This window comes from Diceros bicornis, chromosome 11 (genome assembly GCF_020826845.1).
Source record: "Diceros bicornis minor isolate mBicDic1 chromosome 11, mDicBic1.mat.cur, whole genome shotgun sequence".
NCBI lineage: Eukaryota > Metazoa > Chordata > Mammalia > Perissodactyla > Rhinocerotidae > Diceros > Diceros bicornis.
This window is the reverse complement of record NC_080750.1, coordinates 47,119,595-47,138,471: the sequence shown is the minus strand read 5'-3', so window position 1 is coordinate 47,138,471 and position 18,877 is coordinate 47,119,595.

Sequence of the window (18,877 nt, the reverse complement as noted above, 5' to 3'; positions counted from 1 at the left end):
CATACACATAACTTCCTGTAACACATAACAATAACTCCCCATTTCCCCTTCTTTCAGCCCCTAGAAACCACTATTCTACTTTCTGTCTCTCTGATTTTGACTGCTCTAGGTACTTCATATTAATGGAATCACATAGTATTTGTCTTTTTGTGTTTAGCTTATTACACTTAACATAATGTCCTCAACGTTCACCCATGTTTTAACATGCCAGAATTTCCTTCCTTTTTAAGGCTGAATAATATTCCATTGTATATATATATATACACCACATTTTGCTTATCCATTCATCTACCAATGAACACTTGGGTTGCTTCCACATCTTAGCTGTTGTGAATAATGCCACTGTGAACATGGGTGTACAAATCTCTTCGAGACCGTGCTTTCAATTCTTTTGGGTATATACACAGAAGTGGAATTGCTGGATCATATGGTAATTCTATTTTTAATTTTTTTGAGTAACTGCCATACTGTTTTCCACAGCAGCTGTACTATTTTACATTCCCACCAGCAGTACACAAGGGTTCCACTTTCTCCACCTCCTCAGAAATACTGGTTATTTTCTGGGTTTCTTTATAGTAGCCATCCTAATGGGTACGAGGCAATAGTATCTCATTGTGGTTTTGATTTAAATTTCCTTGGTGTTTAGTGATATTGAGCATCTTTTCATGTGCTCATAGGCCTATATATATATATATATTTTTTTTTTTTTGGCTGAGGAAGATTCAGCCTGAGCTAACATCTGTGCCAATCTTCCTCTATTTTGTATGTGGGTTGCCACCACAGCATGGTTGATGAGTGGTATAGGTCTGCACCCGGGAACTAAACCAGGGCTGCCAAAGCAGAGTGCGCCAAGCTTAACTAATAGGCCAGAGGGCCTATTAGTATATCTTGTATATCTTCTTTAGAGAAAGGTATATTCAAGTCATTTGCCCATTTTGAGTCAGGTTGTTTGTTTTTTTGTTGTTGGAAAATGGGTAGACTTTTAAAACCAATATTTAATGTCAAATTCAACAATGTTGAATTTCTCCCGTCTAAGGTACACACAAAGACTTAAAGTAACTAATAGTAAGATAATCCAAATGTGATATTGTGGGCTTTTCAAGTTACGGGTAGAAGCAATATTTTTTCATAGCTACAGATATACTTCTGTAGGCCTGTTCTTTAAATTTATCCTAAAGGCTAAGAATTCACACTTGAAATGTCATCATCAATACAGACAATTCCAATTTAAAACATCCTATTTCAAGGGTTCATTTGAAACTCAAAAAAACAATTTCCTATTAAGGCAACGCTATGCCCGATGGTCAGAGCCTTAAGACTAATGTACAAAAGCCTAATAATGGAAAAAAAAAATTACAAAATACAAACCATCATCTACAATGAGATTCCTGATACAAAAACAGTGTCTTAAAAGAAGTGTCATAGGGCCTGGAAGCAGTAAGAAATAGGGATACGTTTTCTGACAAGTGGTAAGAAAGAAAGGTAGATAAAGTATAGACAAAATTCTCTCCTTTTCCCCCATCTTATTCTGTCTCCAATTTTAGACCTAACTATTTTATGTGGCTGTACTCTGTGTTCCCTTTAGCACTTTATATGGCCTTCTATTGACATTTATCTCCGCATTTTAATACCTTATTTAAATGTCTGTCGTTTTATGCTTTCAGAATTCGGCATCTTTCAAAGCAGTATATGCATGAAATATGTGCTTAATAAAAGAATGAGTGAATAAATGAAGACATCAGTAACAGGAACTTAATATCCTGGTAGAACTGCCCTCATCATCTTTGCACCTTTAAAAACAGCACCTAGAAATTCAGTCTTCCACAGAATAAAAAACTGAAAGCTGACGACGCAAAACATTTTTTCAGAACCACTTACTAACTTGAATTTTCTACAAGACTATTTTACTTCTGCCCTGAGTTTACATCCAACACAAGGATGGCAGCCAGAGGACTAGTGGGAATCACACCTCTGTTCCCTCCTACTGCGAAGACAGTGACAGCTAAAACAGAGCAGCCCTAGAAATATATAGTTAAGATTCTTTTCAGTGAACTATTTTCCTGGTAGGAGGGCACATTCTGAAGTTTTACCAGCCTCCTACCCCCACTATGATAATACATCCAGCATGCATGCCATGTTCCCTTTGAGAAAATGAAGCTATAAGTGGTTTTAGGTTCAAGTGAAACCTTTAAAGGACGATCTAAAAATTCCTCCAAATTACCACATTCATATTTTTTCAACATATATATGGTTCCTACTCTTCTATCCCAAAACTCAGCTGGAATTAGCCTCTCTTTTGAAATTCAAGTAAGTGTAGTTTTAACTCCTATCCCACCCATAGAGGAAAATTTGCTGTCTCTCCCAAATTCTATCAAGATTCCTCAGAAAAGGAGAGGGGAGCATTTATCTTTCTCCTACTTGGCTCTGGCCTGGAGTTCCTTGTAAGTTGCATTAGCTGGGTTAAAGGGATCATTTCACTATAACCTTCACGTTGCTTCAACCACCAACTCATTCCCTGTCTAAAATACCAACAAACTGAAGACTGGGCATAGGTCAGATGTCTACTAAGGTTTGGAGAGAGACAAGAGGGCTATGTTGCAGCACTGCCCAGCAAACTAAATGAAAAATATGTATAAACTATCCAGATTGTAAATACCCTTCAACCACGCCCATTGGCCATGCTCATTGTATACTCCATATAAATTCTTATCTTCCTCATTATAGCTGGGCTCCTCTTCACTCATCCAGTTCCTGGCAATCTCCAAATTCTTGTTTTATTGATGAAGGCAGTTTAGTTCTTTTTCTCATTCCTGTGCTTTCCAAGCCATTCCCTGAAGGTTATCTTTTTTCACAGCTAAACGGCTCATCTACTCCAAAGAGAAATTCTGCCACTTCCTTAGGATTCAGAAGCAGCTACAGTCTATTGCGATTTTAAATAACAAATTGTTTCTTCTACACACAAAGATTAGTCAGGTATAAAAGACAACCCTTAAGGGGCTTCCTATCTCACAAGGCTTCCACTTTCTATAAGAACCTCCACATACATGGGATCAATGGGCAGCCGCCATGCCTGTCCTCTGTGACTCTTCCCTGCCCCCATTCACAGCTGAAAGATCCTCAAGGGAACACATGATGGAAGCTGGAGGCATTGGGATTAGGAATTAGACACAGGGCCTGAAGTCAGAGAGAGTCATGCGAATGCCAGCACTCAGAGAGAAGGGCAACGTACTCCTGTTACAGAGGTCCCTGAGGGCCCTGCTCCCTGTCCTCCTCAGGGCTAGGTTGGTCTGCACTTTTCTGAATTCAGTGGATATTCCAAAGTCCTTTAGTTGTTTAAACTAGGTAGTGTTAATTTTTATTACTTTTATCTAAAAGACTTTTAATGAATACAGACCTTCAGACAACTCCACAAAGAAAACCACATAAATTCTCAGGGCAGGACATTCAGCATTTTTTTTAAGAAAATTCAGGTCAGTCTGTGTCCTCCGATCAAGGAGATAGTCAGCCCTTATTGCCAGAAAATGAAATGACCATGAACTCTTTTACATCTAGATGCATTCATTTTACAGAACAATCCAAGACTTCTTGTTACATATGATTCTGAAATTACCAGTATCAGAGGCTTCCAGCTACTTCTAGGGAAGTCAGTAATTCATTCCAGGAAAGGTGTGGAATTAAAATTGTCATTACAGTGTAGCAAAACAAGATCTTCTAGGAGTGCTTACTCCTATCACAACATTAATTAAAAGATTTGGGGGGAAAAAGTCTAAAAGTTGTTTTCTTCTTTAAAACTTCATTTGTTCCCCAAAATCTGTCATTTCCAAGAAGAGACTAACAAATGCTGCTCTTCAGACTCTGACCTGTTACAGAGATGAAAACAGCTGTGTACATAAGGCTGTTTCCTCTGTTAATCGAGTTATCGTTTCTTCCCTGCCCTTGATTTCAAAGTGAAACTTATAAATAATCTGATCTTAACATTTAAAATAGGCACTCTCCTTCTGCCCGCCAGAAGGTAATGAGCAGTCTAAAGTCACTCAGCCTAGGTTTCCCTTCTCTAATTGCCCTAAAAACTAAATAAAAATCTCCCTACATCCCTTCTGCTGCTCAATGAAAACAGGATAAAATACAGCAAATTCTAATAAGCCAGCAAGCGTGAAGTTTTCCTCCTCGCTCCTTAACACCACATTTACATGCCCTTCCAAACAGCACTAACTTCTCTGTCTCTTTATCTCCATAGAAATAAAATCGCTATAGCTCCAATTCATGTTGCAGAAAGAATTTTCTTCTATTAGCAAAAGATTGTCTTCCATTTTTGCGGTGAGGAGTTTTTTATCTCTTTAATGCAAGATTGGTGGGTGGGGGAAAGGGGCGGCTTGAATTATAGGACTATTTAAGCGACAATATTTAATTTCAAACTTTGTCCTTTACAGCCTATTACCTCGGCTGCCACCTCACTCCCTTTTCCTCATTTTTTGTCGAAAATTGATCTCATTGTTCTTGCCTGAATAAAAAGGCCCAGGCTCGGGGCATTTCAATTGGCTTTGGCTCAAGAATAAAAGATCCTTTTTAAAGTGAAAATTTAAAATCACGGTTTTTTTTGCCAACTCAAATCACATTACTCATTTCCCTCCCAAGCCAGGCAGGAAAGCCAGGGGCTGCACCCATCAGGATTCATGCACACTGTGGAGAGGTCTGGCAATCTGCCACTTCACCGACAGTCTCCCCGACTATGTGACCTGTGGTTTGATGGGGGAGACCCCAGAAACCTACTCAGAGGAGTCTTCAATTGGCAGCATCAGGCAAAGCCCTACACATTTCCATGTAGTATCCCAAAAGGGTAATTTTTTGCACTTTATTTTCTGCATCACTGTTAGCCACCTAAAGAGAAATACCATTGTCACGTATTTATAAGGGAAAACAGACATTCAAGCTTATTTGGAAAGTAAGACATTCTGAGCACCTCAGAAGAAACTAGTGTCATTGGCCCACTGTTTCTGGAATGCTGTTGGAGGACCATAGCACACCTAAAACAGTGTCACTCCAGAAATCCCCGTTTCCTCTAATAATAATCCCCTCCCTTCATCCCCTCCTAACAATAATAATCCCATCCCCTCCTTCATCCTTGTGTCACCAGCATCCAAACAGACCCTTCATGTTTTGATTTCTACACTCTACACAGGTAGTGAAGTATCTAGAATTCAGAAAATTAGAAAATGATCATTTCAAATTAACATCATGTAAAGCAAATGCAGTAAAATAACTATTTGGGAATTTGTGCGATAAGTACACAGGAGTTCATTCTTCTATTCTTGCCACTTCTCTGTAAATGTAAAATTATTTCAAAACAAAATATTACAAAAAATAGCATCAGCTTCATAGCATATGATAAAGCTTTGAAGTCACCAAAAATTTAACAGAGTTGGAATTTGTAGAGGTCAATAGACCAAGAGAACACCACAGAAAGAGAAAAACGTTCAGGATAGAGGTAAGAAAAAAAAAATCACCCCTGGGTTAAAGAGGTAAGCAGATTAAAGGTTTTATTATAGAAATTTATTCCCCGCTTTAGTGTATGAGTCTAGTTTCAAGGCATGGGGAGGTTGTCGCCAAGATGTTCTATTTGTGAGTCTCTAAGCTTATCCTCCAGGCCCATCATGTATCTCCTAATAAAATCCCAAAGACAGTCCTCAATCTTTACATCAGCATCAGGCAAACACAACCTAGGGACAAATTAAAATATAGTAAGCTTAATACATGGGCTTGAGACAGATTAAAATGAGCAAAGTATTCACCAACATCAAACTGAGGTGGTAAAGTTTAATCAATAATGATAATGAGTCCCTTATCAACAAAGAATTATTCACAAAGATGGAGGGAGTGGGGAGGCAGTGAGGGAGTGAAAGGAAGCAAAATTCTGTTCCTGGGGCTGTTACATCACAGATTACCCAGGTGAACTATACAGTGGGCTACAGATGAGCATCACAATAGTTAAATTAAATGGCAAGCAGGCTTATTGTTTCAATGCATTCTACAACGTGGAGCTGGCCGGAGTGAAACCTCTTAATTTCAATATTCAAAGTTCTTTCAGTTCGTCAAGGCTCAGTTCAAAGCGTCAATCCTTTTTGAAGTTTTCCTTGATTAAATAAATCTACCAAGCACAGCACAGGTGCAAGAAAGAGAGACCAGCTATTTTTTAAACTGCAATTGGCCCCTTAGGGATATGATAGGATTTGCTCTTTCACATAATAGCTTTCAGGGCAGAGCCCTTTGGGGAAATGTTACCAAAGAGAAAATATTTGAGGCAATTTGGGATTTCATTTTGAGCCTACCCCTGGAGTAAACATCACCTAAAGCTCAAAAATGTGGGCTCCAAATCACATGCACATGGAAAAAAATCTAAAAGCTGCTACAGTTCTCCTCTTAGCTAAACCTGAAAAACAATTGGTAAAATAATGGATAAATTTTATCATGGTAAATTCATCTAACTGATAAAATAACCACGTCCAAAAAGAAAAATAAATGTCCCCAAACAGACTAATGGATCATGTTGGATCAAACTCATGGCTTCAACTGAGGGTCAGCATAACAGAGTGGTTAGGGCACAACTCTAGAGCCCGATGCCTGGGTTTGAATCTGTCTCTGCTGCCCAATGGCTGTATAAGCCTGGGCAAGTCGCTTAACAGCTCTGTGCCTGTTTCCTCATATTAAATAACAATAATAATAGTATATGGCCCATTTGGTCATTGTAAGATTAATGATTCTAAATTATGTAAAGACCTTGGAACCATGCCCAGCACATTGTGTTATATAATTATTAGTCATTGTTAATAGAATCTTAAAATTAAACTTTTTGATTTAAATGATTAAGTGATGGGATTAAAATCCTTCAAAGGTTAATTATTTTAGGACTAAGGAGAACCGGATTCAAGTCCTTCTTCCATACTTACACTTACATGATCTGAAACCAGTCAGTCACTTCCTTGAAGTCTCTTATCTACAAAACATAAATGAACAATAAACATAAATAGTAAATCCTACCTAGTGCTATATGGAGAATAAACTGTAAAAGGCAAGACTGATATGGGTCTATCACTTAGGAGGATATTTCAAGGTAGCCCAAATGAGACATAAGCATGGCCTGAACCGTACTAGTAGCAGTTTAGATGGTGAGAAGTGCTGGGATTCAAATCTGGAGGATTTGTCAATGGGTTGGACAAGAAACATAAAGAAAAGACAGCAATCTAGGATACTACTTAAGTGTTTGGCCTGAACAACCAGATGGATGATGATGTCATTAAGAGAGACTGGGAGAGAAACAGCTATGGGAAAGGAGATACCAAATGTTCAGTTCTGGACATGCTAATTTGAAAGTTCCAACTCAATATCTAAGTGGAGAATCAGATAAAGAGTTGGATATATGAATCTGAAAATCAAGGCAGAAGTCAGAGGTCAAGATATAAATTTAAGAGTTATCAATATTTAATGATCTCCCAGTATTTAATAGGAGAGGGTCCAAAAGGAGAAGAGGATCAGGGACCATGCAGAGACTGAATCAATCCCAAATTTAGAGGTCCAGTAGAGGAGCTAGCAAAAAGAAACTGACAAGAAACAGCCAAGGAAGTAGACAAAAAAAAAAAACAGGAGAGCATGGTGTCATGGAAATCAGGACAAGAAAGTTTCCAGAAGCAGCAACACTCCAGCTTTGGAGATCAGACCAAGGAGTCCCATCTTGAAGGCAAAGACAATATCTGTCCCATCTTGATTTTAAAACAGCTAATTATACATTATATAGTCAACTAAAACAGTTAACTCTTAAAAGTTAACAATATATGTTATCAAATGAAGGAATGAATGAAACAATAGTTTAGTTGAAACCAGTTCTCTATTTGTGTGTTAAAGACCAATGTAACAGACTCCCACTAGAGGAGGCATTTTTCACTATCCACACACAACCTAGAAATTCAGAAATGCAAGCCTTGCTACCCAGAGCCACTGTGAATATGACTGGTATGAGGAAGAGCCAGCAGCTAAAACCCCAAATTCCCCTGCAGCAAACACGGCTGTTTCCCTTCCGCTGCGTGTTTCAACAGTTTCCACAGCTCTCAAAACCATTTAGGAACCCAGGGTAGCCAGCAGCTTCACAGATCACTGCCAACAGTTGAGCCACTCTGTTTGAACCAAGCACACAGGAAGATTGGGCAAAAACATCCATTATCTTTATTCTGCACTTCCAGCACAATTTTTCTTATGGAAATATGCAACTAAACTTTAGAATATACGTTTTGTTTAGAAAAATAAAAACAAGTAAGGATTTGCACTCTGAGGCAGTGATTTTTAAATAGAAAAGAACTGAAATGCTGTGAAATATGTGCTGTTCAGAGCCCAATAGACGGAGTTAATGATGACTGTTCAGCGTTATCTCTTTCTATTTGTCTGCCCTACCTGGAGCCAGACCCCTAACATGATCTGCTTTGTGGTTTAAATTGTGTTTCCACAAGAACATCCTATCCTGGAGCCCTGTGTTCATGTCACTCGAGAGATTTAGCAGACTGGATAAGCACACCACTGTCCGCAGAAGGATTAATGGCATTACTTAGCATTTATGTAGCACTTATATTCATGTTTATTGTCCATTCCTTACAGGATCCCTGGGAGGTAGGTGATCACTATCTTCAGAGTTCAGTGAGGTGGAACGACTTGCTTGGGGTTACACAACAAGAAAAGAGGCTGAATCAGAGCTTCAGTGTGCTGTCTAGCCCTGGAGACATCTACTGTCATTACAAGCAATTCATCAGCAGGAGCCAGGGAGTCCAGACTCAAAATAAAAGTGAAAATCCTGCTACCCTCCCACTCCCAATATATTTCCCAAAGCAATCCTTTTGCAAATACAGGGCCATGGTGGTGCCCACTGAACCGGAGGAGGGGTATGGCATGGTCGTTCTCGCCATTCCCACTGTCCACCCTCAACCTTACCCCCATAATCATCAGAGAAAGCCCGTGTGAGCAGCCATCTCCGCTCTTGCCGCTTAGCAGACAAGATCTCCAGCTCTGCTCTACTCAAACCTCCCTCCTCTCCGCAACACACAAATGCACATTCGCACTGTGGCCAACACTACATCACATCTCTGGTCTAGAAATTGTTTATATCACTGTGTCTTTGGAAACCCTCACCAATTTGGTTTCTTCTCACTTAATTTCTTCTCCTCTGCACATATGGCAAGCTGTGCTTTTTGAAGCATGCTTTTTTCGAGGACACTTTTTATTCCCTCAGCTCTTGATTAGTGTCAATAGAATTTATCATCAAGCAAGTGCATCTTGGATTCATTCAAGTAGGATTAGAACCAATACGAGTTAATAGGAAGGCAATCTCACAAGGCAGGTCTATTTTAATAGTAAGAACATGGATTTAAGCGTTGAAGAGACATGAGTTCAAATCTTTGCTCCGGCTCTGTCTGGCTACGGGATCTTGATGAGTCACTGAATCTCTCTGAGCCACAGTTGCCTCATTTATAGATCTGGAGAATAATAATAATATTAGGTAGGATGACCATGAGGAAATAATAACGTATGGTACGTAGAGAGCCTGACACATATGAGTACTCAATGAATGAAAGTAATTGCTATTTTTAATGTTTCTTGGGATTTATGAATTTCATTCTCTTAATAAATCCAAATACAAAAGTGCATTGTGGGGCCAGCCCAGTGGCATAGCGGTTAAGTTCTCGTGCTCCACTTCGGCAGCCTGGGGTTCACAGGTTCTGATCCCGGGCTTGGACGTACCCACCGCTTGTCAAGCCAAGCTGTGGCAGGTGTCCCACATATAAAGTAAAGGAAGACGGGCACAGATGTTAGCCCAGGGTCAATTTTCCTCTGCAAAAAGAGGAGGATTGGCAACAAATGTTAGCTCAGGGCTAATGTGCCTCGCCAAAAAAAAAAAAAGTACATTGTAAGGATTAAATGAGCTAGTATGTGTAAAGTACTCCACACGGTCATAACACATAGTAGGCAATAAACGTTATTTTCCTCTACAGAGGGAAGCATTCTAGCGATACATGACACCATCAGAATGTTATTTTACAGCTAAGGAAACTAAGGCTGATTCTCAATTATCCAAGGTGGCGTCATTGCCGTATCAGTCCTTAAGTCAGTCTCCTCTCTTGTCCAACAGCAAGCTCATGGTACTTTACGTTTATTAAAGAAATACCTTTGACTGATAAGCACAGTAAGGCCCACAGCTAAGATATTAAATAAATAATAAAATAATAATAATAGCTGAAGTGTAATTAGTATATATTGTGTACCAGGCAGTGTTCTAAACATTTACATATATTAACTACTGTAATTAAAACAAAAAATTCTGTTGTGGTTTTAAAACCCAGGTAGATATGGAATTGGTCTTGAGCCCTGCCCTCACCCTTTGTCTCATGGCGTTGCAGCAGGTATGTCAGTTCGTGCTGGTAAATCAAAGCCCATAAACAAGGTGATGGTAGCAGTCGCTCCAGCGCGTAGCACAATATGTGTTTTTTGCTAGCGATGGAGTTTTGGACAAGTGCCCTGGCACAGGTCAGCAGCATGGATGTCCCCTGCTCTGCTTGATCTACTTCAAGCTCCTTATCCAAAGGGCACCATACACTCCCAGGAAAGATGGTCTATTGTAAAAGCCAAAAGAAGGGATTTTCCATACTGGTGCAATTGAGGGGGAGCAGGCCTGCCTGAGGCAAGACCATGGCAGAAAAAGGCTCTGTGTTTTGTTGTGATATCTTTCCTATGCACATCCGTCTTGGCCTGCCACACTTCTATTCATATAACCCCAAGCCCTTTTCAGCCAAAAATCAACCATGCATGCACACTCACGCTGTCTTTCTCACTCTCTCTCTCTCACACATAGAGACAAAAAATGGCTCTGGCTCCTCTTGGCATAAATTTTGGTTCAGCTTCATTAGGCTCACCATCTGGGTCATTTCAATTCTGTTTCCAGTCCTAAAATAATTGCAGCATCTGAATCAGCCATTCCCCCCACCCCACCTCTCCCCAACCTCCCCTCGACCAGCTGCACAAGTATAAAACTTTGTAAAGAGAATACAATTAATGTTTTTGGAAGATTGGAGAATTTTTTTAATCCACAGAGGATCAGATGGTCAGAGGTCTGGAGTTAGTCTCTGTGTTGGTCAGAGCAACTGAAAGCCCATCCTGTCATGAAACAATTATTTAGAACTCTGTATCCTCTTCCCACCCCCGTTTCTGATCTCTCTGAACTCTCTGATGTGACTAAGCTCGTAATTGGGACAGCATCCAACAAATAAAATGCGACTCTGTAATTTCATCTGCATCCATCCAAATTGTACTGAAACGGCTGCTAGGGCCTTTGGCCTCTTACTAACTGCTTGACTTTATTTATGCCAAAGGAAATTATCATAGTTTGGGTTAATATAATCACTTGCGGGCCCTAAGAATCCCCAAGTTTGCAAAGGGTAACTGCCTAATGTATATAGAAATACAGTTGTTGGAAGACACTGTCTGTTAAGTCCTTCTATTACTGAGTTTTTCAACTGTGGGATTTTAAAGGTTGCAGAAAATAAAGATAGGAAATTTAAATGAATTAGACTGGTTATGACAAATTCACCAGCCAATTACTTCATCTGACCATGGGCCAAGTAAAAGCTGTCTTTAAAGACATAAGAATGCAGCTACCTCTAAAGTAAAGAACATCATAGGTAAAAAGGTTTCTTGTTGTTTTTGTTTTCTTGGCTGATTTCTTAAATATCTCTGCTGCTTCTTACTGCCTAATTTATTCATTCACCCAGCCAATATTTATTAATTTATTAATATTTATTACCACCTGCCGAAAGCTAAGGATAAAACTTTGAACAAGCTAGACACAATCTCTGCCCTCACAGAGCCTATGGTCAAGAGAAAATACAGAACAGCAAATAAGATTTTACGATACGGGATAGTAACCACATGAAAGTGAAGTCCAAGGTGTCATGGAGATAGTTCAGGAAGAGCAACCAACCCAGGCTCAGGAAGTTTCTAAGGGAAACAATCTATCAGATAAAACATGCAAGATGGATAGCAATTAAGCAGATAGGCATGGTTGGTGTCTTTGCCTGTTCTGGCTGCTTTCACAGAATATGGGTACCATAGACTGGGTGGTTTATACAAACATTTCTCACAGTTCTGGAGGCTGGAAGTCCAAGATCAGGGTGCCAGCATGGTCCAGTACTTTCGAGGGCCCTCTTTCTGGTTATACTCTCACATGGCCTTCCTTGGTGTGTGCATGCAGAGAGCCTGAGAGATCTCATGTCTCTTCCTCTTTTTATAAGTGCATTAATCCCTTCACGAGGACTCCACTCTCATGACCGAATCTAACCCTAATTACCTCCTAAAAGCCGCGCCTCCAAATACCATCACATTTGGGGATAGAATTTCAACATATTAACTGGAGGGGGGGACACAAACATTCAGTCCATAGCAGTTGGGAAATACACGTTCGAGGCAGGGAAAACACTGTATGTGCAAAATTCGAGAAGCTGGAGAGATCAAGCCTCATTCCAGGAATTAAAACAATTTTGTAAAGCTGAATTTTAAAGTGGGAGGGAAAAGGAAGCGGAAAAGAAGCTTGAGCAGTAAGAAAGGGGTGAAGAGCATGGAATTTATCCTAAGATCAAAGGTGTGCATTTTTAAAGTAGAGAAATGCCATAATTAGATGTTGGTGGCTAAAACATTATTCTGTTAGCTATGTGGAGAAGAAATGGACGGGAGCAAACTGAAAGCAGTGAATGAGCATACACATGGACTAAGCTTGAGTATTGGTGAAACCGACACATTACTTTTTGCTCTAATGAGCTCAAAGGATACATTTTCAACAAAGGACATCTGAGGAGGTTAGGCTGTGGAATGTTCAGTGAGTCTCCCATTTCTTCACCGGAAATGTCTCTGGTTTGTGGTGATGGTTGTCACCTATCTGTCCATAGCAAGGTCCTGCCAGGCCTTGGGACATACCAAGCAGGAGTTTACCAAACTTCACGTTCCCCAACCGCAACCACCTTACACTCTAGCAGAATTCACTTTTACGGTTGCAAAAACCACCATTAGCAAACTCTGTTACCTGGATTTAGCATCTGAATTCCAAGTATAATTCCTGAAAAAGCCACCAGCACATTCTGATAAATTGCCCACAAACCATATAATGATCACAAATGTAATCACATTGCAGCTCTAAGGTAATGACCTATCTGTGTGCCTGGGCAATAATTCATCTCCTGCTCTACAACGCATGGGATGGCCTGAGCAAGACAGGTTTGATGAGAGCCCGCCACAAACATGGAGACCAGTCAGGAGGCTGGTGAAATGAGGATGATCTCAACTCAAGTGGTGACAGTAGGAATGAAATTGGAGAAAGCTGACAGATTCAAGAGACATCGCAAGATAGAACTCGGCTAATGACTGAATATAGAAGAAGACAGATTTCTAGGATGTATTTTTTTTATTGAGATATAATTGACATACAACATATTAGTTTCAGGTGTACAACATAATGATTCAATATATGTATATATTGTGAAATGATTACCACAATAAGTCTAGTTAACATCCATCACCACACACAGTTATAAATTTCTTTTTTCTTGTGATGTGAACTTCAGAGATCTTTTTGAAGACCTTTTAAGAAGTATCTTTCAGTCAAGAGTTGGTCATCAATATAGCTAGAATCTCAGTTTCTTTTATGTTTTTGAGAGACTTTTATACATTCCAGTCTATCAACATCATCAGTTGCACAGTGTTTTTCCAGCAAAGATAATAAGCCCAACATGGCAGATAAGAAACAAAATAATGAAGCAAAAAATGCATGTTTTCCTGGCGCTCTATATCTTTTAGTGTCACTTTTACCTTCTGGGGCCTGCCACCCTCTAACCACTTAGATCCTGGTGTCCCCAAGCTGCTCTCCAGCCATGCTGTCTCGGAAAATCCCAGGCGCATCTGTTCTGCTCACACCCATTCAAAGTTAACTCTCCCCTTAGCCAGCTGCCAGGTGGGAAGGAGAGATAATATCAATTTCACAGTTGATACTGCTTTATACTTATATCATATTTTATGTCCATCATTGGCTGATGATGGAGTCACTTTTATCTGAACTTCTATTTGCTTATCTGTAAAATTAAGTGATTGGAGTAGATCGGACTTCATAAATTCAAATACTTACAGAGGCTGAGTGTGTAACATGAACGAGTAAAGCAAACTAAGGCGTTCGATAGTGGGGAGGGGTGGTTCCCTTGGGAATTTAGCGAGCTCCTCCCCATGTAAAAGGAACAGACTATATTCAGCTTCAATAAACTTATCCTGCAGGTTCAATTGCCAGAACTTCCAAATTTTTTCAAGAGAATTTGGAAATGCATATTTTAATGTAATTATCCAATTTCAAAATTTGGCAATGGAGCTAATTTGAATTTTTTAAATTTGTGAACCAGCATTGTGTAGGCCAAACAAAACACATCTACTGGCCAAATGTGGCCTGCAAACTACCAGTTGGCACCCTCTGGATTAGACAATCCCTGAGGCTTTTTTGGCTCTTTAATTGTGGGAAAAATCTAAGATGCCTTCACCTTCAGGATTTAATCTCTAAAATTATGGAATTCTACACTACAGGGCAGACCAGAGGTAAACGTAAGTTTGCACCAATAGGCTCCTCAGAGTGTCCTTCAAATTTCAGCAAATAATACGTCATCAATATATATGATTAACTTCATTTTTGTTGACCTTATAACACAGCAAGGTTTGAAGGTGTCCACTGTGGTAAAAGATGAAAGTAGTAATTTCTCAGAATAAACAATTCATTGCTTTTGTCTTGACCCAAATTTAAATGAAGTTCAGCCATATTAAAATTAATGTCATCAGAGTAACTTTATATTAAAACAATTTGCAAATAGATTTTTTCTAACTATAAAACTTGAGAATAATAATGAAGGCTTGTTTTTTTTTTAAGTACCAATCATTTATTATTTCTCACAATTCTCTGAGTTAGCTGGATAATTTTTCTAGTCTAAGCCAGTGTAGCTAATCTCTGGTCAGCTGACGGCTTGGCTGAGGCTGGATGATCCAAGATGGCCTCACTCATGCTTTGTGTGGGCAGGCTATTTGGTTTAAGGAGCCTCTCCGGGCAGAATTGCCTCTGCTCTATATGATCTCTCATCCTTCAGTAGGCTCATCCAGGCTTCTTCATACAGTAGTCTCAGAGAGAACAGGAGAAAGAGAAGGCAAGCCAATTGACTCATCTACGTTACACACTTCGCCCTTGTATTTAAATTTGTAACTTCTGAACTACTTCAAGTTCTTTCTAAGTCTCTGATTATGTCATGTTTGATAATGTCACATTGGCCTGTACCTCAGACCTATTCCCTCTCTATCCCACACATCTGCCCCCACTCCCCATGCTTGCCTGTAGCAAGAATGGCCTCCCTGTACCATCTTAGGGAGTGTGTAATTTTGCGAGACCATCACTGCTTAAGAACAGCAGATCATCATTTTTTTTTTCTTCTAAAGCTGCTTGTGTGGTATGAAGCACTTGGTAAGGGTGTCTCTTCTCTGGATTTCAGGTGGACACAGATCTCTGATTGTTTGAATGCCCTCTCAACTTATCTTAGGTTTTGACCATCTCACAATCAGTCTTTTTGAGACCCGAAAAACTGTGGCAAGGATCCCTTTGGAGATAGTCAGGCCCCACCTCATTCCATCCGTTCTGATTCTTCTCTTTTGAACTTCTCATGGCAGGAAGGTCCTTTCCTTTATCAGCAGGAAAATTTTCTTAAATCATATTCTCTAACTTCTTCTGCTCTATAAGTTAGACTCTATAATCACTCCTCTAAGTGTTGGCTCAATATCTTTCATTTCAAGTCCTGAAGAGGGTCTAATTTGCCTTGGGTCAGCACAAGGTCTAAAGGTCAAGCTTAGAGCTTCAATTTATGACTATTCAAGAGGTCAGATAGGGAATCTTCATGTGAGCTTCCTCTTCAAAAGAAGTAGCCAATAATGAAAAAGAATAAAGTGGTAATTTTCAAAATAAGCTAATCATTGCTTCTATCTTGGCATACATTCAAATGCAGTTTAACCACATTAAAAATTCATGTCATCTGGGCACAACCATGTGCAAATAGATTTTGTCCACTTATGAAATTTGAGAATAACAAGATAATGCAAGGTGTTTTTTTAATGCCTATAAAATGATCTTAATAACTTTGAATTGACATCTTATGCAGCCTTAGTTCAGATTGTTTGCATAGAATACTCTGAGTCCCTTAGAAAGAAAAGAGAAACATTAACTTAGTAACCACTTTGCATGACGTGCTTTTTAATTCTGTTTTCCAACTTGTTCAAAACACTCTCTTGGGATAGATGAGTATTTTTTAAAATTATACTTGTTAATTGCTCCTAAGAAGGCAATGGCTTTAGCATGTTATTTTTATAATCTATACATCCAAAGTTACTTAAATATGAGTTTTTATGAATGTATAAGAGATAACTGGCCACATATTTATTGCTAAATTTCTAAACTGTGGATGAACATAACAACTTTACTACTTCAACTCAGCCTAATGTGTTCACCGTAATCTGTAAAGCACCATTAGCACAGGACGCTATAAGAAAATTCAATTAATGTTTCAGGTGTTGAATCCTGCCATTGTCTACCACTGAGCTTAATGTTTACTAAAACATTTTTTTTCATTTGTTACATGCAATCACTAAGTTATTTTTCATCATATAGTTGTGCGTTTTTTATCTGGTTATAAGGACCCAGTTAAAAACATTTTTCTGGGAAGTGAAAACACACAAGTAAGAGAAAAAATAGCAATTTGAGTGTTTCTTAGAAAACAGGCATCAGTAGAAACATAGTATCTTAAAAATAGAGATGATAAACTGCATGTTGGCCACATTCCACTCTGGGCATCACGGGTTAGGAAGAACATGGAGAAATGTGGTTCATTCAGATGGAGGAAGGATTTAAAATGATACTATGTTTAAAAAATAAAATGAAGGGCCCCGCCCGGTGGCGCAAGCTGTTAAGAGTGCGCGCTCTGCTGTGGCGGATCCCGGGTGCGCACCGACGCACCGCTTGTCAGGTCATGCTGTGGCGGCATCCCACATAAAGTGGAGGAAGATGGGGATGGATGTTAGCCCAGGGCCAGTCTTCCTCAGCAAAAAGAGGAAGATTGGCAGATGTTAGCTCAGGGCCGATCTTCCTCACAAAAAAATAAAAAATAAATAAATAAATAAATAAATAAAATAAAGATCTCTGAGAGATCTTAAGGCATTTAACAAAGAGAAGACTTGAGATGTAATGGTTAATTTTATGTGTCAACTTGACTGGACTAAGGAGTACCCAGATAGTTGGTAAAACATTGTTTCTGGGTGTGTCTGTTAAAGTGTTTCCAGAAGAGATTAGCATTTTAATCATAGACTGAAAAAAGAAGATGGCCCTCACCAGTGTGGGTGGACATCATCTAATCTACTGAGGGCCTGAACTGAACAAAAAGGCAGAGGAAGGGCCAATTTGCTCTCTCTGAGACATCCATCTTCTCCTGCCCTTGGACGTTAGCCTTCAGACTCCAGGACTTGATCACCGACCTCCTATTCTTGAGCCTTTCAACTCTGATGGGGACTTACACCATCAGCTCCCCTGGTTCTCAGGCCTTCCGACTCAGATTGACTTACACCACCGGTTTTCTTGGGTCTACAGGTTGCAGATGGCAAATCATAGGACTTCTCAGCCTCCATAACCACATGAGCTAATTCTTATAACAAATCTCCATACATATGTATATACCTCTTATTGGTTCTGTTTCTCTGGAGAACCCTGACTAACATATGGGAAATTCAGAATAACTCTCTTCAAACGTGTGACGTACTGTCATGAGAAGAAAAATCAATCTTCTTTTATTGACCCTCCAGGAGCAGAGTTTTTTTCCAGTTAACTATAAGGCAGAACCCTCTTACAGTCAGAGATGTCCAAAGATGGAAAGGACTCATGGGTCCCATCAGAGTAGTGTTAAACCACAGCAAGAAGACCAGCCGACACCATAGAACATAGAAACAATTTGAGCATCAGGCAGGTGGTTGAAATGGTTGAATTTTAATGTTCCTTTGTCTCCTCTGGCCTGAGATTTACAGTCAAACACCATGGATGTCAAGAACGTGAATCAGGCAAATCTGGGCTCTGCTTTAGCTCTCTGTGAAGCTCAGTTTTACCATCCTTAACAAGGCGTCTACATCATAGTGTCCCTTTGAGGGTTACCAGACACACACATGTTCAGTGAGAGCTCAGGGCAGAGCATAACACAGTATTCTCTCAATTATGTTAGCTGCTACCTTTATTACTAATCCATCTTCTTGAAGATCGTTTCAGAAAATGATTCAGGAATCCAAAGACAAAGAATTGCTAGGGACACACCTTTTCAACGGCAGACATTGAAGAAAAAGAGAAGTATAGAGTAGCTATAAGAAGAATGGAAGAATCATTGGGAAAATCCTAGTATCTGAACTTTTTTTAATGTTTTAAAAATGCATTTTACAAAAACCTTTGAAACATAAGGGGTCAGGAAGAGTTTTTAAGGTTCTGTACTTGAACGCGGCAAAGGCAGCCTGACTGGAGGCTGGGCTCTCTGTTCTGGGGCTCTGACGTTAGATCAATAGCATCTGAACCCAATAGGGAGTTTCTCTATCTTCTAGTCTCTCGGATGCCAGCCCCAACCAACTCCCTTCTTCACTCCACTACATGTAGCAGAGCTGGCCCTAAGGTTTTCCCCCTTTGCCCAGCAGAAAACATCGTTTCTAAGAAGTGAATTGCTGTTCTTAGGTTTTGAGTTAGAATTATGAGTAAACTCTGTGT